This window comes from Delphinapterus leucas, chromosome 3 (assembly GCF_059928025.1).
Source record: "Delphinapterus leucas isolate spDelLeu-1000000601 "Yukka" chromosome 3, BTC_Dleu_Yukka2, whole genome shotgun sequence".
NCBI lineage: Eukaryota > Metazoa > Chordata > Mammalia > Artiodactyla > Monodontidae > Delphinapterus > Delphinapterus leucas.
Window position 1 is genome coordinate 154,408,314 of NC_143131.1, and position 27,816 is coordinate 154,436,129.

Sequence of the window (27,816 nt, forward strand, 5' to 3'; positions counted from 1 at the left end):
GTTAAAATGGAATCATATGACTAGATGGGATGCTAAGAGAAGGGCTAAGAGGGCTCCTGTAAGAGGTCAGGGACGAGGATTTACTACATGATACGCATGGGTTTGGTGAGTCATTAGGTGTCATTGTGTAGGTAGAGGCTCATTCACAGGGTGAGCACGTAAGCTTGAATAAGGGCTACTGCATATTCGAGAAAAGTGAGAAGAACAAGACTAATAAATATAATGAGGGCTGTGGGAGGATTCATGCTTAATAGGGAAAGGGATGCTCCTCTGATTAGGTGAATTAACAGGTGACCGTCTGTGATACTGTCTGTTAGTCATAGGGCTAGGGCTATTGGTTGGATAAATAAGCTAATAGTTTCAATAATTACTAGCATAGGGATAAGAGGGATTGGTGCCCCGGGTGATAGAAAGCGGCCTACAGATGCTTTTGCTTTATGGCAGAAGCCAGTGATCACAGTGCCTTCTCATAAAGGGACCACTGTGCCTAAGGTTATTGAAAGTTGCGTAGGGGCGCAAATGAGTTCAGTAAGAGGCCTAGTAAGTTTGTTGGCCAATGAATAAGGGACATAAGGATTAATTTTCTGGTTTGTCCTTTATAGTTCTGGATGTTCATTATTTGTTCTGACATAAGCTGAAGAAGTCATTGTTAAAGAGAAATTATGTGGTTATTAATCAGTCGGTTGAGTGCGGGGGAAAAATACCTGGAAACATAATAATTAAAAATAACAACAGTCAGCCCTAGTATCGTTGGGGTAATAAAAGAAGCAAATAGATTTTTATTCATTCTGTTTTTGTTTCTCAAGGGTTAAATAAGAGGTAGCTTTTTTTCTCGGTGAGAGCTAGCTTTCTAGAATGGAAAAGCTCAAAGAGAAGAAAGCTAGCTTTATCAATATCAGTATCAATATCAATACTTTGTACATACTCTTTGTATTTCTTGTATCAACCATCTGTAACTGATATTATCATTGCCACTGGCAGGGCCAGCACATCAAGGAGTCAAGATGTGGGGTCTGGGTGAAAAAGATACAGATGAAAATCTTTAACATAGACCATCTGAGATCTTTGCCTACCTCATAAAACTGTTTCAGCATTAAATTTTACATAAGAAATATTTTAGCAATGTCTTGATATATAGTTACTCTAAAATAATAGAGGATGTTATTGTTGGTATGGTTGTGGCTTTTATCTTTATCAAATAAAACCCGGTCCTAAATTTAAAGAGGTTCCAATTGAAATAGAGAACATTAACATGGAATGCAAGCAAATGAGAACCAGAAAAAAAAAATCATGAATAAAATTTCATTGTAGGATTTGACTACATTATTGATTGTTTTTATCATTATGAAATATGAACACCTGCTCTTTCGTGAATGTCAACTCTGGGCTGAACTGTGTTAGGCGCTTTACATACACAATCTCATTTAACCTCACTTAATCACTCTAAGGTAGGTATTACTATAATCGTCGTTGTAAATATGAGGAAATTGAGCTTAAATGAAGTTCAGTATTTTTCTCAAAGTCCCCCGGATGGTGGTGATGCTGAAGCTAGGACAGCAGGTATTGATCTCAAGCAGGTAGCAGGGTGTAAGGACTTCCCTCCTTCTGCCCCACTGGACCCCGCAGTACACCATCTAAATTTGTTTGGGCATATTTACACCATCTCTCTACTGTTATGTGTTTGCAAGAAACGATGGAGGTGGAGTGGCAGCTCATGTGATGGAAAGCGTAGAAAAAACTCAGTTCCACGTTTAGCCCCATGGATGTGGACCACCACTAGGGGTCAGGCTAATATTCAGGCATATTTCAGTATTTTTTGGCATAACCATAATGCACAAAACACAAAGCAGCACCTTAATTTGCTCCCCAATATCCAAATGTAAAACAGAACAGCTCTGTGGAAAAGTATTTGGTAGTTTCTTAGAAATTTCGACATAAACTTAACACACAACCCATTCTTTTTATTGCTGAATTGTATAATATATCCATTCATAAGTTGATAAGACGAAAAGCTCCAAAAAAATTAGAGATAAGAGCAGGCCAAGGGTGAGATAAGACTTTGACTCACGCTGTTTCCTTCCTAAAACATTCACCCCTACCCATATCCTGCTGTAGCAACCTCCTCCATCCCTTCTAACTACTTGTAAAAGATTTTGTCTCTGCTTCATGTCTCTTCATCCTCATATCATATTCAACCCTCAACCCACTGCAATCTGGCTTCAGCCCACATTATTCTACTGAAACTATTCTTGCCAACTTTGTTATGACCTCCTTTTTGTTACATGTAGTAGGTGTATTCCAGCCTTTATCTTTACTTCCTGTCTCAACACTTCTGGCCCTGTCGATGATTCCTTCTCTTATACTGATTCTCTTTCCATGTAATTAGTGATATTTTATACTTTTAATTTTCCTTCCACACCTATGGTTACTTCTTCACCAGCCTTCTTTCCGGGTTCCTCCTCCTCTGTCCATCTTTTATGTGCTGATACTACTTAGGCTCCTATGCAAGATCCACTTTTCCTTTTACTTGAAAGTGGGGTCAGAGGATCATCTGCATCAAAATCATGGAACTCTATTTGTCAAGCGTGTAGATTTGTGAGCTACATCCTATAACTACTCAGTAAGACTCTGGAGTTGGTGCCCAGGATTCTGAATTTTATCACACCTCCTGGGTAATTCATCTGACCCCAAAGTTTGAGAATCTCTTCAACATCTTCCTTGGGTAATATCATCCATTCCTAAATGCTCAATTACCATCCACCTGATAAAAGTTCTAAACTTTATATCTCTAGGTCACATCTCATTCCTGAGCTTCAAAATCCACAGGCCCAAATTTCTGCTAGCCATTTCATTTAGAGTCCTACAGAAACATAAAACTTTCTATGCCCCCAAATGATCTCACTACCTTCACTTGCAAACTTCTGTGTTTTCTATCTTTGGAAGTGGAACCAGCCACCACTGCTGCAGATTCCAGAAATCTAATTAGCTTCCCTGACCTCATATTCTCACCCTCCTCTACTTCCAAACAGCTGTGAAGCTCTCTCAATTTAATCTTCTAAAAAATGATGATTCCAGCTACTTCTCTCCATCAACACTTAGTGCTATTCTAGTTGAGGCCAGCATCATGTATCATCTGGAACCACTGTAGCAGATTCCAAAAGAGTCCCTCAGCCTCTAGACTTAGGCTCTCACCTAACCGTGATCTTTTCTTTACACTGAAATGACTTTTCTAAAATGTGAACCTGACCAGGCAGCTTCCTTATTTAAAACCTTACTACAGAATCCCAATGCTCTTAGAAGGATGTTCATGCTTCCATGGTACAACCTCAGCTTACTGCCTCAGTCTTATTTATTATCCCCAGTCCCTGTTTTATCTTTTAAGAATTCTAACTTTTAGTTAAATTTAACTTCTCTTCGAAGAACACCACATCCTCTTTTGTCTCCATACTTTCACATATTATGCTCACTGTGACTGAAAGATTCTTCTCCATCTCTTTGCTTGGCTGAATTCTACTAATACTTCAGGTATCACCTTCCATATCACTTTCCCTGGGAACTCTCTCTGACCAGCCCCCCCACCAAATTCAAATAAGAGGATCCTGCAGTGTGTGATTATAATACGCTGTACCAACCCCATCATAGCACTTATTATCGTGCATTTTAAGCTTCAGTTTACTTAACCTTTCCTGCACTAGACTATAAGTCTAATGGAGGCTGGAACCACGGGACCACAGCTTGGAATGTGCCACTATATATCTACTGAATGATTCAACAGGTGAATGACTTTTTAAAAAATAACCACAATCTAAAAAAAAGTGTTACAATCTTATATTTTCAGCTTTCATATAATCGAATTAAAATCAAGACTGGGAAATTACATTCTAGATCTTTAAATGATAATATGAACATTATTTTAATATAATATTTGAAGTTTTAAGAATACATAAGTATAAATTTATTAATATTTTAGGGAAAAGTATTAGACAGTGTTCACAATTCATAATTTCAGAGCCACCTCAGAATGAGCCATAATAAATTATATAAAATTCTTTTCACATATTTGGATATAAGAAATACCACTATAAGTTTTAAGCTATTTAATATTGTATTCCTATTTAATAGTACCACAAATTGAATAAAGTTCTTATTTAAATAGACATGAAAAAGAGTCTTGTTCAAGGTCTTTTATCCCTGTTTATTCACTTTCTCTGAATGAATGGAATTTGAAAAGCTATAATATACATTCCCTTATTTGAAAACATATTTTCCTCCTCTAAAACTCATTTTTTTACTCTGTAGATTTCAGGATGACCTCTTCACTGGCAATTTCAAGGTACTTCACTTACTTTTGCATGTGGGCTTTTTAAATAGAACCTGACCGCTTTGAACTTTTGTATTTGAAATCCAGAAAGCAAATTCTCCTAGGGTTCCACATTAGGATTCTTCAGCTAGAAGCTAAGACTGGATATGCATAAAATCAAATATTCAAGCCCTAGAAGTCTGTTCTCATGCCTCCTCACTCAGTGGCCATTCCATAGCAAACTCAGCTCTGGACAGCTCCCTCAGAAATTCACCAAGGTGGGGGAATTCATCATAGATCCAATTCAAGGTGTTGTCACATTGCCACCTCATGACAAATCAGAGCTATGCAACTTCAGAGGACATTGGTATATCCACTGGGATACAGAAATTGATAACAGAGCTGGAAGGTTAATTTTTGCCTTCATATAAATGCTAAACAATTTTTAAAAATGCAAATAATGGAGTTTGGAAAACTGGTTCCTTCACTTACTAGTTGTGTGACCCTAAAGCAAGTAAGATAATGTTTTTTAATGAGCATATATCAAATTAAAAATAAAGTGTGGCTTAAGTATACCACAAATGACATCACACAGGTCTGAAATTGAGTTCTTTTCAAGGGCTGGTTTGTGAATTACATAAGAATATGAGATATAACTCAATATACTAGCATACTCCCTGGTACTGTACACCATTCTGGTTAGCACCAATGGCTCCCAATGACAGGACACCGCACTGCCTGGAAGAAAGTGTCATGATATCAAACAATAGGGCAGAACTCCACCAAGTAATACTGAATACTTTTATTAGGGAAACAGAAAAAGAAAAGAAAATATGAAATAGTGGCAGTTTCTTTGCACAAAAGCTGAGTAAAACTTGTTACCCTCAGGGTAGAAAAGTTTCTTCAATTGGGAAATCATACCCTGAGCTGAGAGTTTGGAACATTTGTTCACAAACCTATTAACTTTCCTATAGCTTCACATTAAACATCGCAACTAGTTTATTCCCATCTGGGTCAGTAGGCCAAATTCTACCCTGAATTTTTCATTCCTATGTTCCCTGTGGCTGTTATTACTGATCTGCACGCTCTTTCTCAACAAAAAGTGGCTTTACTCCTCCCTTTCTAATTTTCAGAAACATCTTTGTCATCCTTATGACCTTTCAGTGAGGGACATTCAGCATAAAGGGGAAAAAATATGTAAAAGCATCTTTGTGATGGTTGGCAGAAGATGTAAGAGCTGATATCTATGCCCTTGGGTGATTATGTACCCACTGGGGCTCCAGGTTTCTCATCTGCTCATCTGTGAAATCAGGAGAGTGATCATAAATACTATTATAAGTTTTTGTTTCTCTAACAAAGTAACTTTCATATACATTATCTCATTTAATCCTTATAACATCCTTATATCCCTATGAGGCAGATAACACACCCAGCAACATTTCATAATGGTATTATACAAATCCGCAGAGGTGAATATGAATCACTGCGCCAGTCAAAAACTCTCATTTAAGGCTGGAGGGAAGATTACTTGTTAACATGCAACAAATATTTCCTGAGCACCTACTGTGTGTTTACCACTGTATCTACACAATAAGGATGGAGTAATGAACAAGTTAGAACACACCCCTGTCCTTAGCAAGCTTACATACGAGAGTGGAGAAAGACTATAAAGTAGGAAACCAGATAATAAACTAGATGATTTAGAGAGGGACATAGCACCGTGAAGATAATAAAGCAATATACAACTTGGAATGGATTTGAGGCAAATTGTGCCAGAAGCAGATTTTCTTTAAGTGGCTAAAACAAAGTTTAAAAAGCAAGTAACAATAAAAGAAAATGTTTCCGGTACAGGACCAGCAGTACAAAAAAATAGTGTACGAGTACCTGGATAAAACACCCGTTTTGCAATAGTGCAACTTTTAAGTACATATTGTTGACTGTCCACAGTCCATGCAGAGTTACAACTCCACTCTTCAACAACAACATGTTGACAGTTCCTAAAGAAAACTACTTAAAAAAAAAGGCATAACCCAGATGTTCCCTCATTTGACCAACTCCATCTAAGTTTAGATGTGCAGAAGGGCTTATTAGATATATCCAGAGTAAGCCACATGCAGCATGTTACTTGATCAATTTTTCTAAAATAAGGTTTCAGGACAATGACAGTAAGATAAGGGAAGAAAACATGGAGGAATGAAGTCCTAATTACTATACACGCATATTTTTTGACAATAGGGGGAAACCTTTTACAGATAAGTTACAAACAAAGAAAAGTCAAATAAACGATTTTGTACAAGAAATTTAACACGTTCTGTACAATGTGTTCACTTTGCTGTCATCTGTACAAACTCTTCTTAGTTTACTTGGCCATCACCGTCAATATCTGCTTCCCTGACACTTCATCAACCTCTTCATCTGTTAACTTCTCTCCAAGGTTTGTCATCACATGGCGGAGCTCTGCTGCACTAATATAGCCATTACCATCCTCATCAAACACAAGGAATGCTTCTCTAAGTTCTTCTTCACTGTCTGTGTCCTTCATTTTTCTTGCCATCATTGTCAGAAATTCCGGGAAGTCAATTGTGCCGTTACCATCAGCATCCACCTCATTAATCATGTCCTGTAACTGCTTCTGTGGGATTCTGCGCAACAGACCTCATTACAGTTCCCAACTCCTTTGTTGTTATAGTTCCATCACCATCCTTGTCAAATAGTGAGAAAGCTTCTTTGAATTCTGCAATCTGCTCTTCAGTCAGCTGGTCAGCCATGCTGCAAGCGCTACCGGTCTCCGGGACTCGACTACTCAAGCACTCAGCTCGCTTGCTCCACTCGGACTAATTCTGTTCTGCTACTTTAATAGACTTATTTTATGCCTAACAGAAACTCAATACATGGTTGATGAGTAAATCTCCAATCAGAATTCATCCCTCCATTACCTCTATGCCTAAGGAACAGAGTCTGAATCTGTTGTAACAATACTCCCTGTGTGGAAGTCTGGAAAGAAAGTAGAAAGACTTTTGACAAGGACAGTGATTGAAGAAAGAAACAGATTTGAGAGATTCCAGAGAAAGAAGCAAGGACCACGATGATGAGGGGGAGGTGAAATTTTGGGGGGATTCTGGGTGGGTGCAATGAGGAAGGAGGAAAGTTCCAGAATGATGGCCAGGTTTGGTGTGAATAAATGGCTAAACTATCAGTTCTCCCAAAAGAGGGTTACCTGGTTTATAATGTTTGACACATCCCTTATCACACAAAAGTGCTCGATTGCTTGAATTGTTTTGAATAATATGTTTTCATTAGTGCTAATAATGAAAACATAATTAAAAGCATGTTTGTAGTGAGAGGCAATAAGTTCATTCTTGCACATGACAAATTTAAAGTTCTTATGGGACCACTAAGCAAAGAGGTCCCATTGCTTGCTGGATATATACGAATGGAGCAGATGGGAAATAGGGTCTAGATTTGTAGATGTGATGCTGATGAGGTTATTGAAAGCAACACAGTATAAAGAGAATATGTAACCTGAGAAGAGAAGAAGTCAGACATTGGAATATCAACATTTAGTGAAGCGATAGGTAACTATGATGAGAGAGGGGTGGAATAGCCAAAGGTGTAGGAGAAAGACCAGGGCAAACTGGTTTCACAGAATTCAAGGTAGAAAAAAAATCATGTAGAAGAGAGTACTCAACTGTGCATTTCACTGGATATAAATTTTATATCAATTAAAAAAAAACCACTTACCCTCAGACATCCTTTACTAATTTGTTTTGGCCTAGATTGTTTTGCTTCTAGAGATTCACTGCCTCTGTTGGTATGCTGAAACAGCAGCCTCCAGTGGTTATGGTCATGGAGAACTACGATTTATGGACTAGGTATGGTTTTTTCACATAGTACATGCTCAACGAAGTGAGTTGAACTAAATTAATTGTTCTTCACTCACAAAGAAACAAATGCTTTGCGTGACGCTCTCTTAGGGCAAAGAACATTGGCTTAAAGTGAAGATCCTGGGATTATGCTGGTAAAACAGTCAAGACTGTTTGCTTGAAATACTGATCTACGGTCCAATTGTTGTTTGCTGGCTGCTGTGGCAATCTGAAGCTCACAAGATCAGCATCTTTGCTCTCCCTTCCCCTCAATTTTTGGTTGTTATGGGAGGGACAGCAAGCCAATAGTTATGCTTAGCTCTGAGTATATGATCAATTATTTCTTTCTTCATAGTATGCTTTCTTAAAAAGCCAAAAAGTGCATTTTTACCCTAACAAGCCTTTTAAAAGTTGCTCATAGTGTGCCACTGACAACAATAGTCCTAAATTTCAATTTCTACTCCACCTCTCAGACTTGCTTTATCTTTTTTAGATCTTTTCTTCTCATCTGATGAGAACATGTTTTTCCAGACCTCAAGAATCTTGAGAACTCCACTGAGTCCACACCACCAGGCACTGGGGTCTTGCAGAGGCGCACAGTTACTAAACAGTTGCTGACCCTTCCTTATAGCTCTCTATCACTTTCTTGTTTCCACTCGTCTGACTTTGGAGCTCTCTTGAAAGCCCATCTCCCTTAAGCTACTTTAAGCCCCTCTCAATTCCACCCAACATTTTTCAATGGCTCCCTGCTTCCTTAATCTCTACTTCCCATCTATTCCCCTGGTAAAATTTAGCTTCTCTAAATTCTTCACTTATGTTTTGCACTGACATGCCTTATGTCCAGTCATTTCAGTGAAAGGAAATATCCTAAAAGGGAAGGATTCACCAAGAAGAATGAGGACCATTGATGGATTATACTTTTGCGTGTGTCTTTGAAATTCCAAATTCATCTTCATTTTCAGCACGTGGTTATATCATATGATGAAGTGAAATATCAATATGTTAAAAAATATAATTTTGTATTTGTGACGAAATCTAATTTATTGAAGCTATATTTCTATACACACACACACACACACACACAAATGGCTATGTTCACAGTTCCCTAAATCTACCATATTTTAGAAATGTAAACATTTTTATATTGGTAGCTACATTACCCCACTGTTTTACTTATTTTACTTAAAAAAAAAGAACATATTTGCCTTCTTGTTAAAGGAAAGCTATGTAAGGAAAAAAACATTACTTTAAAACTATAAAAAGATATATCAGAAGAAAAAGAAGTATGAGAGGCATCTAGGAATTTCAGAGTTCTCTCATGGGCATGGTGAAGTGAACACTACAATCAAGTTAGAGTTCTACCACATACTATTCCTATGTTTCTGGAAAAGTCATGGAGTCTATATTCATGATCCATAGGGACGCTGTCAGAACCAACAAGATAACCTACCTAAAATTGCTGTGTGCTCTTATGTTCTCCCAGAATTGTAGTGAATGGGAATTATTTGGATTGTGTGGAAACAAGTATATAAAGCAAGCTCCAGAAGAATTCTGTTTTCTTTGTTTTTCTGATCAGGTTCGATACTATGATCAGATGCATTATATAACCTCTAAATGCTCTTGTCCACTGTAGAATATAACTAAGTACTTCTATTCAAAACCAAGTCATGTTACCCATCTGACTATAATAACTCACACACTGGGTTGGCCAAAAGTTCCTTCGGGTTTTTCCGTGGATGTTACAAAAAACCCAAAGGAACTTTCTGGCCAACCCAATAGTTTGAATTGAAAAATCTTTGGATTAGAATGCCTACGTGCCAATAGCTCTAGCCATTGGTGTTGACATATAAAATGAAGGTAAATGCAGCATCTTTCTTACACATTTCACTACTGCTTAGCAAATGACCCACAAAAGGAGTATAATACATATACTAAATTTGATGGCATAAATCAACGGATAAATGAATGACCGAATGAATGACATACAGAAGCTATGGCACGTTGAGGCAATGAATGCACTGAGTGACTGACGGGAGTCATGGGGTTGTGAAGTTGCTGGGAAGTCCACCTCACACTTCACATCTGGCAAACCATCACTCATTTTTGAAGCCCCAACAACGAAAATAATCTTCCAGCTACACAGATTCTGAACCTCAGGCAGGACTGCTCACTCAGAACTATGTGTATCCCTCCTTAAGATCACCTGCCATGCTGCACGACAACTGGCACTGGCATTTGGCCTGTTAGACCACAGACCCCCTGGAGGAGGAGCTGTGCATTTCTGAACACACAGAGCCTGGGACCGTGCCTGACACACACAGGAGGTCTTAACAAGAAAGTAAAGAGTTAGTTGAATAAAAGAGGACTTTACATTTCACTTGAACTCCTTACTGAATAAAGACAATGATTTACTCTTCAGGGAAAAAAAAAGAAAACGAAAAACCCATCAATTAAGTAATAAGCTCAGTAGAGTTGGGAAGGAAAAAGAGTAAAACAGGCAGTCATAGCACAGCTGAAAAGCAGACTCGACCATTTATTCTTCTTCTGCACTTAAAACATTTGAGAATGCCATTCTCAGAAAATTACTATAAACGTTCTCATTTATATAATAGGAGAAGCCAGTGCGTGTTTTCCTTCTGTAATTACGGTTATCCAAGAAATCCCATTCAGTGCACTCCCCCCACCCCTTTCCTTCCCAAAACCACAAAGATTCTCAATTACCATTTAGTAGGTTTCCTTGTATATGGGCACTAGACTATGAGAAAGTAAGTTCTACCCCTTCCTCCTTCGAGCATAAATAAAATGAGGTCAGGGGTTTCTCACTTACTTTGTTCTCTGCTCCTTCCTCAGCACTTCGAACTGTACCTGGCACAGAGCAGATACTCAATAACTAACTGTTGCTTGAATGACTGACTACATATTTGACAATAAAGTCATAAATCCTCTCAGCTGAAAAATCTTTGTTTTCCATTCTTAGTACTTGCTTTTTTTTTGGCATGATATCTAAATGTAACCAAAGAAAACTAATAGAAAAAATTTTAAAGATACCTAAAAATTTTTATACATATTCTTCATTCATTCTCTTTACTCCAATTTAAATCTGAAAATTCATATTAAGCAGCCAGAAGTGTCCTAACTAAACTCAAGAAAATGGAGGCAATGTCTTCAGATTTAATGATTTTAAAATCAGTGTGTGAGTTGACTAAATTTTTTTATAGCATTTTTTGTTGAGCAGGAAGTTTTAAGCATATTTCTTAATGCTTTCATTGTGCAACTTAACTTTTTTCCACTGTAAACATATAAAAATGTAAATATGCAGTGAATCCATAGATGATCTGAGTCCTCTTAGTTCACTCTGCCTTCCCACAGGTGTGTATTCCTCTAGCACTAATCTTTGAATTATATTCAAAGCAATCCTGATCAATATAGAAGTCCTGAACTTAACTACTTCGTTACTGCAGAGTTTACAGAGGTGAATTCTGGGTGAAATTTCTAAATCATGCCTTGTTACCACTGGAGATATTAAGTATAGGGCAATTTACCCTGTGTCGCCATACATTTCACAAAGCTGCTAAGTTAAACACATTGCAAAAATAACTGCAATGGCAATTTTAAAATTTCTAAACATTTAGAATATTTCAAATAGACTAAAACTTACCTAGGGGAAAAAGTAATGTATATTCATATATTCACCACACCACAGATTCAGTTTGCCAAATTTGTCTCAAAACTTTTTGTTTTTAATGGACTAGGTCTTCACAGATATAGAGATATAGCTAAAGCTTTCTGTGAACTGCTGCTCAATCTCCCACATCCTCCCCCACCAGCCCTTTCCCAGGCACTCCCTCTAATGACTTTGGTGATTATCATTACTGTCCATATTATTCTTTTACAAAATATTTCTCCCTAAACAATATTTGCAATATTTTCCGTTACTTTAAACTTTATATAAACTGTATTTACAATATGCTCAACATAGAATAACACCCGATAAATGCTGTTAGTCTTTTTGTCTTTTTGCCATGGCATATGCTTTTTTTTTGTCTCTTGACACTGCATTTGAGATTAACTATGTTGAGACATGTAATTATGATTAATTCCCTTTAGCTGTGTCACTGGGCTCTAATCAAACCACTCCTGTCTGAAAGCATCTTTTTCTTTCTTTCACCCAGCAGCTCCTGGGATCCAGCCACCAGCTCAGGAATGCCTCTCCCCCAAGACTACTTCCTTTGACCTTGGTTTTTTAAAACACTTTGTTGGTATAGAGTGATTTTTTCTTGTAATTTAAACAGGCCTAGCATTACTGTTTCCATTTAATGGACATGAGATAATTTAGAGGTTTTAAAGTGATTTTATGTATAGACCATGTAAACTGAATAAATAAATACATGAGAAAACAAGTAAAAGAAAGACCTTGTAATAAACATTATGTACTGTATTTAATGTTTTAATGCAAATGACTCCATAATTAAGTCTGTATATGTTTCCCTGCTCACATACTAGGGAGTTTTTCTAAAATCACAGCTAGTAACAGAACTGCTAGGTTAAAAATGGGTACAATTTTACTTACTAGCTACTACACAATTGTTCTGCAAATTAGGCTTATCAAGCTATGCAAAAGACAACAGGGTCTAAAAATGTCCCTTTCTAAACACCCTTACCAACATTTGGTATTGTAAGAATTTAAAATATTTTACCGATTTCCTAGATCTCCTTGTTTCTCATATATTTCACCAATTTCTAGTGAAGTTGAACATCTTATCAATTCTTTATCCATCAGTCCAGTATGGTCCCTTCTAGAAATTGCCTGCTTCGATCCTCATTTGTCCATTTTCCTGTTAGTTACTGTCCTGCTAATTTATAGAAATTCTTTATAAATATGAAATATTGGTCCTACATTGTTTACATGTGTTGCAAACATCTACTCCCAGTTTGTGGCTTGGCTGTTTATAGTGATTTTTATTGAACAGGATATTTTTATGTGGATCAATGTGTCAACTCTTTTATTCAAGGTTTGAATTTTATATTTCATTAAACAACCTCATTCTTATTTTAAGTTTATAAGAAATCATCTTACATTTTATTTTTAAAATTTTAATATTTTATTTACATAATTAGGTATTTAACCTAAATGCAACAGATTTTTTTAATATTTGAACGGTATAGATTTTTCTTTTCTATATGGATAACATAGTACTTCCAGGTTAGTTATTTACCAGTCCATTTTTTTCTTCAGTGATCTGTAATGTCATCTCTATTATGTATCACGTTTACATTCACATGCAGGCAACAGCATTCTTTCCCTGGTTTAAAAAATCTAGATCAAGAGGACAGTAAGTTGTTTTAGTCAACACAGCCTGCCATAACAAAATGCCACAGGCCAGGTGTCTTAAACAACAGACATTTATTTCTCACAGTTCTGAAGGCTGGGAAGTCCAAGATCAAAGTGCCAGCAGATTCAGTGTCTGGTGAGAGCTGATTCCTGGCTACAGAGGGCCTCCTTCCAGCTTGTGCGTACATAGCCTTTCCTCCATGTGTGCTTGTGGGGAGGGAGTTGACTCTCCTGTCTCTTATTCTTATGAGGACACGAATCTCATCATGAGGGCATCACCCTAAACCTAACTACATCCCAAAGGCCCTCCAACCATCACACTGGGGGTTAGGGTTTCAATATATGCATTTCGAGGGAGCACACAAAACACTGAGTCCGTAACATAGGTGCTCAATAAGTGCTCTTTGATGCATCAAAAAGTAATTTAGGGCTTCCCTGGTGGCTCAGTGGTTGAGAGTCCGCCTGCTGATGCAGGGGACACGGGTTCGTGCCCTGGTCCGGGAAGATCCCACATGCCGCGGAGCGGCTGGGCCCGTAAGCCGTGGCCGCTGAGCTTGCGCATCCGGAGCCTCTGCTCCACAACGGGACAGGCCACAACAGTGAGAGGCCCTAGTACCGCAAAAAAAAAAAAAAGTAATTTAAACTGATTCTCTGCAGCAGCCTATTACTGAAACATCTTTTAAATCATCTTTCCCCTCTATGAATACAGAGCTAACCCTAGCTATAGAGGAGCCACATCATTTGGGTATTTAGCTTATAATATTCTAATTGTACACATCTAGGGAGATAAAGAGAGAAGGAGAGAAACAAGAATTTAAGTAGCCTGAGTGAGTCTGCCTGCCCTTCCATGCACTAAATATAACCAGGAGGGTAGTGAACAGGGAGACACAAATTAACTGTGCCTACAAGGTATGTCGGTCCCTGGAACCTCTCTCAGAGTAATCAGCTTGCAGTGTGTGCAGTGTGGTTCTAGTTTGAAGATATGCATTTTTCATATACGTATTTTACTTCATAGAATTGTACACAAATCTACTTACGCTGCACTTTATGTCAAACTTAACGGATTTCTAAAGGCATTTTTTTACTATACATGGTTTCTGCCCTAAGTGCTGACTAAACCCTAATTGCTGAGGCAGACACTACTCCACCGTAATCAGTGTGTCAACAGAACATCAAAATACTCTTCTTCTTTAAACAAGAGGTCAGATAAAAAGAGAAGTTTCTAGTCTTCACTCACAGGTGAACCAAGAGGTGCAGGGATAAGAGTGATTTCTGAGATAAAGCCAGCATGAAATAGAAAACTAGTGAGGATGTGCTGTATAGCAAGGGGAACTCTACTTGGTGCTCTGTGGTGACCTGGATGGGAGGGAAATCCAAAAGGGAGGGGAATATGTGTATACATATGGCGGGTTCACTTCACTGTGCCGCAGGAGCTACCACAGCATTGTAAAGCAACTATACCCCTGATTAAAAAACAAAAATAAAAACAAAAAACCCCAGCATGTCTTAGTTTCCAAGGTAAACACAGGTATACCAGGACCCTGAAAACCTGGAAACAGAGCCTCTGTCCACCAGCAACAACTGGGCAACAACAACTTGGCCCTTTCCTCCTGGATGAAGAAATGAGTTTGCTGACACTGTGTTTGTTTCAAGACCCAGAAAGTGCCAATACTATGAAGTCACAGAAATGAACATGACACGTTATGGTGGAAGCTCTTCTCAAAAGATGGCAGACACATTGAATAGAAAAGGGTTTGGCTGTACCAAGAAGTGAGTTTCTCAAAGCTACAGAGAGAATGACTTTGCAGGGACAGTGGCATTGCTGAGAAGGTGATTCCCTTAGGAACACTGTTGACAAACAAAGCTTTGCTGATAGTGGCTACACCTGCCAATTCTCTGTGTGGCTAACTCACTTCTGATAACCTTTTATATCAGCTTGTTATGTCAGGAACTTAATCCAGCCCAGCAGTGGTTTTGTGGTGCTGTCCAGACAAGCTATTCTCACCTGAAATGCTTCAATGGCTGTATCTATCCAACGGCAAGGAAAATTAGAATAATTTTCCCAACAATTTATTATACCATAATAATAGTTTACCTGAGGAACTGGGAGCAGAATTCATTCCCCATTCTTTAAAGCATGATTCCTTTCTGAATCAATCACAAGATATTAGCTCTTCTAGGTATCTCAGAGATTACCAAGTCCCATAACTTGGATAAGAATCTGCAAAGGAGAGGCACTGAGTAGTCCACAGTCGCAATGCTAACAGGCAGAGCTGGTCTTAAACACTGCTTTCCTAAATCTTTGCATCCTAGATCTTCGCTCAGCATTTGCATCCACAAAGCCAAATGCCAATAAGCTAATCAGGATCCTATCAATGCAGCTATTTTCTTGCTTAAACAATTTACTACTTTAAGAGACTAGAGACCTAAAACTTTGTGCTCCTAAGAGCTTAAATGGAATGACACAAGAAAAAATCTGTATAACTGGGGTTATCTGTAATGCTCTTTTTTTAAAGTTAAAAAAAAAAAAGGAAAGAAAATGGCTGTAATTCTTCTCCACTGACTAGGTTTACTTGGGGTTGGTTATTATTTCAGAGTAGCAGGTTTTAAAGGGACAGTCAGGTCTCAACGGCATGAAGAAAGGTGCACAATTTTTTCTGAAGCTCATCAAATTAATAATGACAATAATAATAAGACTAATAATATGATAGCTAGCTTTTATTGAGTTTGTGGGGTTTTTTTGTTTTTTTGTTTTTTTTTGGCCACACCACACAGCATGTGGGATCTTAGTTCCCAGACCAGGGATTGAACCTGTGGCCCTTGCAGTAGAAGCACAGAGTCCTAACCACTGGACTGCCAGGGAATTCCCTATTGAGCTCTTATTAGTATCTAAGTTCTATTTATCATTTAATCCTCATAATAAACTATATGGTAGATATTATTTACCTATGAGAAAACTGAGGCATAGAGGAATTTTAAACCTTATGGAGGAAGGAATTGAATCTAGGAATGCCTCCTTAAAAATCACAACCTTAATCATTCCTTACTGAGATGATCCTCTTACAAAGATAGGGAGATGGACTTCAGAACTCTCATAGTCTTTTCTGGATTTAGAATTTTAGTTCACAAAAGGTGAATCTGCTACCTGGTTTGCTGGTACCCTCAAAGAGTTAATGATCCTTCCAAGGCAGAAATTCCCTGGAAGGGAGTAATTCACAGCCTGGGGAAATGCAGACCAGTACGTATAACATGGTAAGCAAATGAGTTCTTTCTATTGCAGTGTCGAGGCTGACACATTACATAGGATCCTCTCTGCATCCTGTGGATAGCAGCATCTATATAATGTACTCAAAATAAATAAGGCTTTGAGTGTATGGGAAAGATAATCACAATTCAATTTACACAGAGACATGAATCGTCTACTGTACGTTACAGTGACTGCTTAACTTCTCAAAGAAAACATTCGTTCTTCTTTCCCAAAGAGCATCTTGCTCATCTACTAACTTCATATTTTCAAATACAGCTGTTTCCCTCTCAGAGGTCAGAAATGCCACCACACATACTGGATCCCCTTGAAGGGATCAAGAGAGAGTCAAGTTCTCAAAAGTGCCTCATGAGCACAAGAAGAAGGTCCAAGTAGTGTATGAAGGGGGATGAGACAGTTTCCATTCTCTTGAAAGATGGCTACTCTCAACTGTAATGGATGGTCAGAGAGTTGCTGGTGAAGAGGGACCGACACACTGCTGCGGCAAGGCACACAGGTGCAGAGTTTTGGAGTATCTACAGGAGAGCCTTCCATCCCTCAGAGCCAACAGTATGGCAGTGATTCCAAACATACAGGCAAAGCTCCACCCTCAAGGCCGTATTACACGTACGTGGCTAAAAATGGAAACTTTCCTACTGTCCCAAAATGGGGATGCTGTTAAACACATATGGTGCATTCTCGTTAAGGAATACTATGTGGTCACCAAAGACCACACTTAAAAAGCACAAACAGTAAAAGATAACAATAAATATTAGATTCTACTACTTTTATAAGTTTTGTAGTTTTAACTAATTCTCTCCTTTTTTTCTCTCTCTTCCTTTCCTTTCCTTTTCTTCCCCATTAATTCAAACAAAAAACTACATTGGAGATAGTGTGGTAGGGAATATACCAAAACGATGAAAGGAGCTCTCTGTGAACTGGTCATCATTATTTCACTTTAAAGAGGGGAAATGTAAGGATCAAAGCGGTCCAATGTCTTTGACCCTGGTGTACAGTACTGGTAAATTGGGGTGATATAATACCATGCTGCTTCACACCTACCCACTGAATTTAACACCCCCCAACCATTCCTCAGTTGTGAAATGATGACCTTTCTGATCTCTTCAAATGCTGGTGTAAAGGGGTCCAGACACATATGACTGTGAGACTTGCATGTTCTTACCATAAAAAGTTCACCAAGTTAAACGTATTATAATTTCAGAAGTCATATTATGAGAATTAAAATTATCAGGTCTTTAGTGTGTATATTATAAAAACAAGTTCTAGTTGAAATGAATTATTTTAAATTAATGAGCAGACCTGAAAATCCATTTTCATTCATTCACTCATTTGCCATATATTTATTGAGCACCTTTGGTGTCCCAGGTCTTGTGCCTGACTCCAGGAATATAAAAATTAATAACATAGGCCCTACTTTCAAGAAGATCAATGGCAAGTGAAACATGATATACACACACACTAAAGTTGCACACACATGCTATGGTAATTATAATGATAGAGATAGTGCCAGGTATGAGTTAGAGAGGCATGAAGAAAAGTAACAGCCTGTGAAGGATTCCTGAAGAAAAGAAGGGAATGCCTTAGTCAAATTATATAGTATTAATAGAGATATCTAGGGGGACAGGGATAAGAAAGAACATGCCAAAGAGCTGGAAAACACTGAGTTCAAAGTAAAGAGAGACAAAGGATGAACTTTTCCACCTGGAGCAGATGACAGCAAAACTTGTTCACCAGTTATAGTTCAGATGTGAACCACTACAGGGAATTGACAAGATAATCAAATTAATGCTTATATTCATCTTTACCATGTATTTTCCATAGCTGCTAGAGCTCTCCAATGGTTATATAAAAGATGGCTTTAGTGGGACAAGCCATGTTCCCCTGCCCAAGTACAACAAACCAATTTGTGTAAGACATGCTGAAGCCTTGAATTAGGGAAGTGGTGACAGGGATAGAGAAGGAAGAACAAATTTAGAAATTAAGTAGATTAATCTATATGATCAAGGTATGGACCATCCCAATATATACACAACCTCAGGATTTGCATACTATTTCAGGGAGTCAAATAATTTAAAGCTCATCCTAAGTGTCTACAAATACTCAATTAAGAATGCTTCATCTATAATAAGTAAAACTGTGATGAATACCTGTGGAAATTAATTTTCACTTCAAACTATCAAACTACCATTGCTGTTAAACACCTACAATGAAGACTGGCCTACTTCTCAAACTGATTCAGTGAAATTTTATTTTAGATATGGTTTATTAGGGGGCTTCCCTGGTGGCACAGTGGTTGAGAGTCCGCCTGCCGACGCAGGGGACACGGGTTCGTGCCCCGGTTCGGGAAGATCCCACATGCCGCGGAGCGGCTGGGCCCGTGAGCCATGGCTGCTGAGCCTGCACATCCAGAGCCTGTGCTCTGCAACAGGAGAGGCCACAACAGTGAGAGGCCTGCGTATCGCAAAAAACAAACAAACAAACAAAAAATGCACATGCCTTTTGACTCAGAAATTCCGCCTCTAGGAATTTTATTCTAAGGAAAAATTGGAAATTGGCACAAAGATATTAAACACAGATGAATTCATTTTTGCAGAATTATGGAAAGAGGGGTAAGACGACTAGGTAAAAAGCCAGAAAACTGCAAGAGGAGTTAGAAAGCTAAATCATGGTACATCTGTGGGATGGAGTACCTTGCAGCTTTTTAAATTGTGGAAGAATATTTTTAATGACATTCAACGTCTCTGATGTTGGATTACATTTCTGCATGACTGTTATACTTCAAAGAAAAGGTTACTCTAAAAAAATTAATAATATATCTGGCCATTCTCACTTAGTATGTGGTTGTATCATTTAGATGTGTTTTTCAGAATATGTGTTTTTCAGATTTTCAGAATATGGAATGCTAGTAAAAACCAACAGTCAAAGAATTAAACTGTAGAATATGATAACTTCAATATTTTATTATTTGGCCTTTGTCTACACTCCCCTCAGCTCCATATACATCTCTAAACTATGGCTAAGGAGGTGAGAATTAATATAATTAACAAAGGAGGCCAACATTATGAGCATCATGAAGGAAGAAAATAAGAGAAAAACTGATAATTAGAAAACTGTCTAACTATTTCTTGAATAAACCAAAATTTTCTCAGTGAAGCTTTAAATTTAATCACATTAAAAAAACAGAAAGAACTTAAAAATCTACTCTTTCAAAAACATTAATTACTCAATAAATACAATTATAGCAAAGGATATTCTGTTTCTTGACTTTACTTAGGGTCCATGTATGGGTTCACTTTGAGATGATTTACTGAGCTATAGGCGCTTTTCTTTATGTTAACTTCATATGTTTTCTTTATGTTAACTTCATATGTTTTCTTTATGTTAACTTCCAATGAAAACATTTAATATCTAAGTATTGAGAAGTAAATATGGTTGCAAATGCTTTGTATGTTGTGGATCCCATGTGAAGAAGAAAACTTTGAAGGAATTCATATCTAGCTAAGACAAAAAGAACTGAAATTCAAAGATTGAACCTTTAAGTACAATAACAAAAGAAAAACTTGTCTGAATGGGTATGACAAATAACATCTATTTAGAGAACTTAACAGAAATGACTTTACTGTAATTAATGCAACTGCCAGTCCTTTCCAAGATAACACTCTATGATGATGGAAATGTCCAAATCTCCATTGCCCAATACAGTAGCCACTAGCCACATGTAGCTGTTGAGCATCTGAAGTGTGGCTGGTGTGACTAAGAAACTGAGTTTTCAAATCAATTTAAGTTAATTGAATTTTAATAGTCATATTTGGCTAGTGGCTACAGCACAGCTAAGAGTAAGCAATGGGAAACCAACTATTTAGCTTTAATTTTCAAGTTAATAAGATTGTATGTACTGGAGAAAATAAAATGAAACCCCACTCTTCGGTCTCTACATCCCCTAGTCTGAAGTGCCTCGTTACTGCTGATAACACCTGCATGGCTGACCATTTACTCCCTAAGAGAAGAAAACTGACACTGCTTATACGTTCCAAATGACACTGCCAGTGAGCTTTATTTTCTAATGGAACAACTGCTTTCTAGTTAAATGGTTTTCTCTAAAGGTCTAAGGATTTGCTGTCATGAAAATATATGTTTTATCACCATCTTTCTCTTTTCTTTATTTTTTAAGTCAATAAGAAGCTACAACTACTAGAAAATTATTTACTTTTTCTTGAAAATATTGGGACAATCACATTGTCCCTGTTTATGGCTCTATGAAGCTAGAAATTTGGTTATAAATGTCCAGCTTTCCAATCATGCACTGTATCGTTTTCACTCTAGAATGGACCATTTCTCTACAACCCTGGAACCTTACATAAACTTCCTCTCCCTATATTTCTCCTACATTTGGACAATTTCAAGTAGGCCTTCAGAATGCAGAGTTCAAGTTCTCCAAATGCCTTCCATAATATTCACCATTTGATTTTGTCTCTCTACTATGACCTGCTCTACGTTATATAGTAGTACTGAATATTTTGATAAGGGATTGTGATGCCTATTTAATTTTCTGTCTTCACAAACTATAAGCATGTGAGGTCAGGGGTTGTACCTTATTTGCTGTACACATATATAGTTTATTAATATTTTCTGGGTAAAATGAATGAAATAAATCAAATATTACTAAATTAACTACATCACTAGAGGGGTGAAAAACAAAGGACATATGTTAATTGTATTATTATTTTTTTTTTTGCGGTACGCGGGCCTCTCACTGTTGTGGCCTCTCCCGTTGCGGAGCACAGGCTCCAGACGCACAGGCTCAGTGGCCATGGCTCACGGGCCCAGCCACTCCGTGGCATGTGGAATCTTCCCGGACCGGGGCACGAACCCGTGTCCTCTGCATCAACAGGCAGACTCTCAACCACTGTGCCACGAGGGAAGCCCTGTTAATTGTATTTAAATTCATTTGATTACACACATGAGCAACAACACACTCTTCTCTAGTGCCTATGGCATATGAAACAAGAGAAGGGTAATAGGCTGCAAGCCTAAGGAAAAAATGTCAGAGCTGAAAATGAGAGATTTAACAAAAGAGGAACATTTTGTATGTTTGCATATATAAATGCCATCAGATATAACAGGGATCTGCCAATTTTTTTTTCTTAAATGGCCAGATAGTAAATATTTTACGCTTTGCATGGCGTAAGGTCGCCATCACAGATTCTTTTTTTTGGGGGGTAACAACCTTGTAAAAATGTAAAAACAATTCTTAGCCTACAGGTTATAGAAAAGTAAACTGCAGCCTTAATTTGGCTGACAGATTATAGTTTGACTACTCCTGACATAGAGGATTAGCACTCCTAATGTGAACACTTAAATGATTTGTCATGCTTTGCCTCAAAGAAGAAAATTGGCACATATGGATGATAAATGTTACGTTAGTATGAATCTGAGGCTTCACATCCCATGTTTAAAAAGGAAAGACGAAGAAAGAAAAATAGTCATGGTAATTTAATCAGAACAACGTTGACCCAGTTACAGATGTGTTTGCAGATGGCAATCTGTATAAAATGGTCTGATTAATAAGGCCTGACATATGATAACACCAGGAACCCACACTCCATAGGATGTTAAAAATATCTAAAAATGCAAGTTGCAGAAAAGGGCTCTTCCCCATAGGCTCATGGAGCTTCACTGAAGTAGATGAATCCTTCTTTGGAAAGTCTTATCACCATTGCTGGTTATGAAAGATATTGTATCCCATATCTACATTGTGTTTTTCTTTGGATTTTACTTAATCAGAGAAGTAAATATTTTAAAAGGGAGGCAATGTACCTTTTCTTTGTTCTGCCTCTAGAATTAGTGTATTATTCTCCAAATGATGCCAATTATTAGATTTTAAAAAGTGAACACAGTGTTATACTTAATAAATGCCTAAAAAGAGAATTCTCTCTCTTCTTATAACTGAGCAGGACCTTGTGGGGCCTTCCCAGGACAAACGTCCCCACCACCCCCACCCCGGCCACATGTCCTCCGCCTGCCTCTTGTTTGTAGAAAATATTTATTCCCCCAGGCCTCCACTGAGTCATAAAAGGCTGGCTCAAGAATTAATGATTGAAAGAATGTGAACACGTAGTAACAAAAAATAGTAGTTGGACCAGGAGAAATGGTAACAATTTACAGTCACAGAATCTTTAGTTCCTCCCTGAAGGACATAGATAACAGCATCTGACACATACTCTTGAGTTGTTTTGCATATACTAAAACCCCCACTAGACAGAAGAAGCTAACTGCATGATGACTATAAGCACGTAGGTCCCAGACCAGCTGGGGCCTGAGGACTGATGATGTTAATCCCTTGTCGCCATCCTGTTAACTCACCATCAACCAATCAGAGAATTATGCAGGAGCTTACCAGGCACCCTGCAACTATCTCCCTCATCTTGCCTTTAAAAACCCTTCCCTGAAATCCATGGGAGAGTTCAGGTCCTTACTTGGCCTTTCAATAAAGGCTGCACTCTCCTTCACAAGAGCTTGGCTTTACTGTGTGTGGGCAAGTGGACCCAAAGGTCTAGTTTGGTAACACTCTTTCTGGCTTATTCAGTGAATTCTCCATTTACATCTTCTTTGTAGCTGCATCTTACAGGCTTAAGAACAATAGCTCACTACAAAGCACGTAAACAGAATGTATCTATTATCTCAATACCTTCAGACATGGTTAGTACTTACATATTCAAGTACAGAACAGACAGTCTCCTAGAGAACTTTAGTTTTTCAAGAAACACTGTAAAATGGTTCTAAAATAACCCCTTAATTTTGAGGGAGAGAAATGTCTAGGAAAAAAAAATAGTGTTACCCACAGAATAAAAAAAAAACAGGCTAAACAGAAATCAATCTTTTTTTTTTTCCTTTTGGATTGCAAAAATTGCTAAAGTGGTTAAGGTAGCATACGATTTTTCTTTCTGAAGAACTTTGTCCAGTCTGACAAGTAAATAAATGTGTAACTCTCTCTCTCCTTTTATTGCTGTTGAAACAAGAAATGGAAAATAACTGCAGCGCATTTATGACATACTAGTTTCTTTCTCTACATGAAACACACAATGACAACACTTTATAGATGAACTGTACCTTTGATTGAACACAGAATGGTGGACTAGCTTCACTTTTGTGGAAATGGATAATCTGTCATAGTTTCTGCCCCTGGAAAAAATTACAACCCAAAGGAAAACTACTGGAAAGCCTTTTTTTCTAACAGTGATAAAATATGAAACTGGTATTTTTGGTGTACATAAAATATTTTTAAAAAATTCCTAAGGAATGCTATCATCATCAAAGAATGCTTGAAGAATTTCATGTTTCAACACATACCACTTCTCATACGTCAAACCATATTATTTACCAAAAAATCATTTTGAGATTGCTTCATGGTTATCATGCTCTTGTCTGATCATCCATTCTTTATTATTACTTACTATTACCATTACTATTACTTTTGAAATAAATATGTATTATTAATGAAAATCTGCTTTATATATGGTATATATGTAAACTTAATTTTCCTCTCATACCCTGTAACCTGTAATATGCCAGATCAGTTAAAAGAGCATTTAAATGTTAAATGCTCCTATCACAGGAGTATAAAGTAGAAGAGGTAAAATTTCCCCAACCTCAGAAGAAAAGCATGATCAACTGATGTCCTTTTATGGAATTATAGCAACAAATTCCAGCCAAAAAATTTTCGATTCGTTATTTAAAAGATATTTTTCAAAAAAATAGAGTAAAAAGAATTTGTTTCACAGCATTGCTAAACAGTTTCATAAATCCAAATTTGAAAATAATGCCAAAAATCATACTGATTTTTTTCTTCTTTAAATAATAGTGAAGTTCCATTGAAACTGTTTTTTAAAGATTAAATAAATACTTCTGAAACTGCATGATTTTACTTTCAATACCAGTTTAGCTGGTCAAGAAATTTTGGTGAATTTTGGTATGAGAGTCTTTCTATTTCCCCTGCTCCAAAAAATCAGTAAAATAACAGGTTACAAAATCTGAAAAGTCTGGGTTTAATAAGCCAAGGTTTCTAGATTTAATTTACTCTGAAAAATAATTGTGCCTATAATACACTGGGATTTTCCAAAAACTTCTGGAGTTGCCATTTGGGAAATCATTAGAAGAATATAAGTTTTCTCAATCCAGTTGAAATTTGAAGACTAGGTATATATACTTTTGATAATTATTCTTTACTTCTTTTGGGGTCTCTCTCTCCTATGCTAACACAAGCTGATTAAAAGTATACCGATCTTAAAGGAAAAACTGATATTCTACAATTTCTTCAATACTCTTTGTATACAACTCTTTGTCTAATTTTCTGCTTGCCAAAAATAACCCTGGGCCACATCACTGCTATGAAGATTAAAATTACTTTTAAATATATTCATTAGGTAATTTCTATATTTAGGATACATAGTCAAAATCATTATTTTTCATATTTACAAGTTGTCCTTAAGTATATATTTGGTTCTAGTTATAAATCTAAATGATTAATCTCCAAAATATACAAACAGCTCATGGAGATCAATATCGAAAAACAAACAACTCAATTAAAAAATGGGTGGAAGACCTAAATAGACATTTCACCAAAGAAGACATACAGATAGCCAAGAGGCACATGAAAAGATGCTCAATATCACTAATTATTAGAGAAATGCAAATCAAAACTACAATGAGGTATCACCTCACACCAGTCAGAATGGCCACCATCAAAGGATCTAGAAACAATAAATGCTGGAAAGGGTGCGGTGCAAAGGGAACCCTCCTACACTGTTGGTGGGAATGTAAATTGATACAACCACTATGGACAAGAGTATGGAGTTTCCTTAAAAAACTAAATTTAGAACTACCATATGACCCAGCAATCCCACTATTGGGCATATACCCTGAGAAAACCATAATTCAAAAGGAGATATGTACCACAATATTCATTGCAGCACCATTTATAATAGCCAGGACATGTAAGCAACCTAAATGTCCACTGACAGATGAATGGATAAAGAAGATGTGGCACATATATTCAATGGAATATTACTCAGCCATGAAAAGAAATGAAATTGAGTTATTTGTAGTGAGGAGGATAGACCTAGAGTCTGTGATACAGAGTGAAGTAAGTCAGAAAGAGAAAAACAAAGATCGCATGCTAACACATATATATGGAATCTAAAAAAAAAAAATGGTACTGATGAACCTAGTGGCTGGGCAGGAATAAAAATGCAGACATAGTGAATGGACTTGAGGACATGGGGAGGGAGAAGGGTAAGCTGGATTGAAGTGAGAGAGTGGCATGGACATATATACACTACCAAATGTAAAATAGATAGCTAGTGAGAAGCAGCCACATAGCACAGGGAGATCAGCTCGGTGCTTTTCGAAGACCTAGAGGGGTGGGACAGGGAGGGTGGGAGGGAGACTCAAGAGGGAGGGGATGTGGGGATATATGTATGCATATGGCTGATTCACTTTGTTGTACAACAGAAACTAACATAGCACTGTAAAGCAATTATACTCCAAATAAGATGTATTAAAAAAATAAATAGGGGACCTGGTCCGAGGAGCAGGGGCGGGAGCTGCGAGACCAGGGTGGTGCAAAAGGAAGTGGAGTTTCTAAGTTATCATTAAAGTGAAGAAACGTTATTATTTACTTGAACCTTCTTCTTGTCATAATCTTTGGAAAGATAGGTGTTTCAAGTAAGGGATCAGGACTCCCTCTTGCCAGAACACCAGAATCACAACTAATTGCTGAACAATCGTCGACAGGAAGACACTGGAACTGACCAAAAAGGATACGCCACTACCACAGATAAAGGAGAAACCACAATGAGATGGTAGGAGGGGTGCAATCACAATAAAATCAAATCCCATAACTGATGGGTGGATGACTCACAAACTGGAGAACTATACCACAAAAGTCCACCCAATGGAGTGAAGGTTCTGAGCCCCATGTCAGGCTTCCCAACCTGCGGGTCCAGCAATGGGAGGAGAAATTCCTAGAGAATCAGATTTTGAAGGCTAGCGGGATTTGATTAGAGGACTTCGACAGGACTGGGGGAAACAGAGGCTCCACTCTTGGAGGGCACACACAAAGTAGTGTGCACATCAGGACCCAGGGGAAGGAGCAGTGACCCCAGAGGAGACTGAACCAGACCTACCTGCTAGTGTTGGGGGCTCTCCTGCAGAGGCATGGGGTGGCTGCGGCTCACCGTGAGGAGAAGGACACTGGCAGCAGAAGTACTCCTTGGCGTGAGCCCTCCCAGAGTCCGCCATTAGCCCCACCAAAGAGTCCAGGTGGGCTCCAGTGTTGGGTTGCCTCAGGCCAAACAACCAACAGGGAGGGAACCCAGCCACACCCATCAGCAGAAAAGCAGATTAAAGTTTTACTGAGCTCTGCCCACCAGAGCAACAGCCAGCTCTACCCACCACCAGTCCCTCCCATCAGGAAACTAGCACAAGCCACTCAGATAGCCTCACCCACCAGAGGGCACACAGCAGAAGCAAGAACTACAATCCTGCAGCCTATGGGAAAAAAACCACATTCACAGAAAGAGAGACAAGATGAAAAGGCAGAGGGCTATGTACCAGATGAAGGAACAAGTTAAAACCCCAGAAAAAAAAACTAAATGAAGTAGAGATAGGCAATCTTCCACAAAAAGAATTCAGAATAATGATAGTGAAGATGATCCAGGACCTTGGAAAAAAAATGGAGGCAAAGATTGAGAAGATGCAACAAATGTTTAACAAAAACCTAAAAGAATTAAAGAACAAACAAACAGAGATGAACAATACAATAACTGAAATGCAAACTACACTAGAAGGAATCAATAGCAGAATAACCGAGGCGGAAGAATGGATAAGTGACCTGGAAGACCGAATGGTGGAATTCACTGCTGCGGAACAGAATAAAGAAAAAAGAATGAAAAGAAATGAAGACAGCCTAAGATACCTCTGGGACAACATTAAACGCAACAACACTCGCATTATAGGGGTCCCAGAAGGAGAAGAGAGACAGAAAGGACCCGAGAAA

At 37.9% G+C, this 27,816-nt stretch overlaps 1 long non-coding RNA gene and 1 pseudogene across 2 annotated transcripts in view; both read right to left on the bottom strand.

The window, feature by feature from the left end:
• The window catches only part of LOC149749812 (uncharacterized), an 80,026-nt gene that overhangs the window by 29,207 nt on the left and 23,003 nt on the right, over positions 1–27,816 (bottom strand). The gene's annotated exons all lie outside the window — the stretch shown is intronic.
• LOC149749813 (calmodulin pseudogene) lies at positions 5,327–7,248 on the bottom strand (annotated as a pseudogene).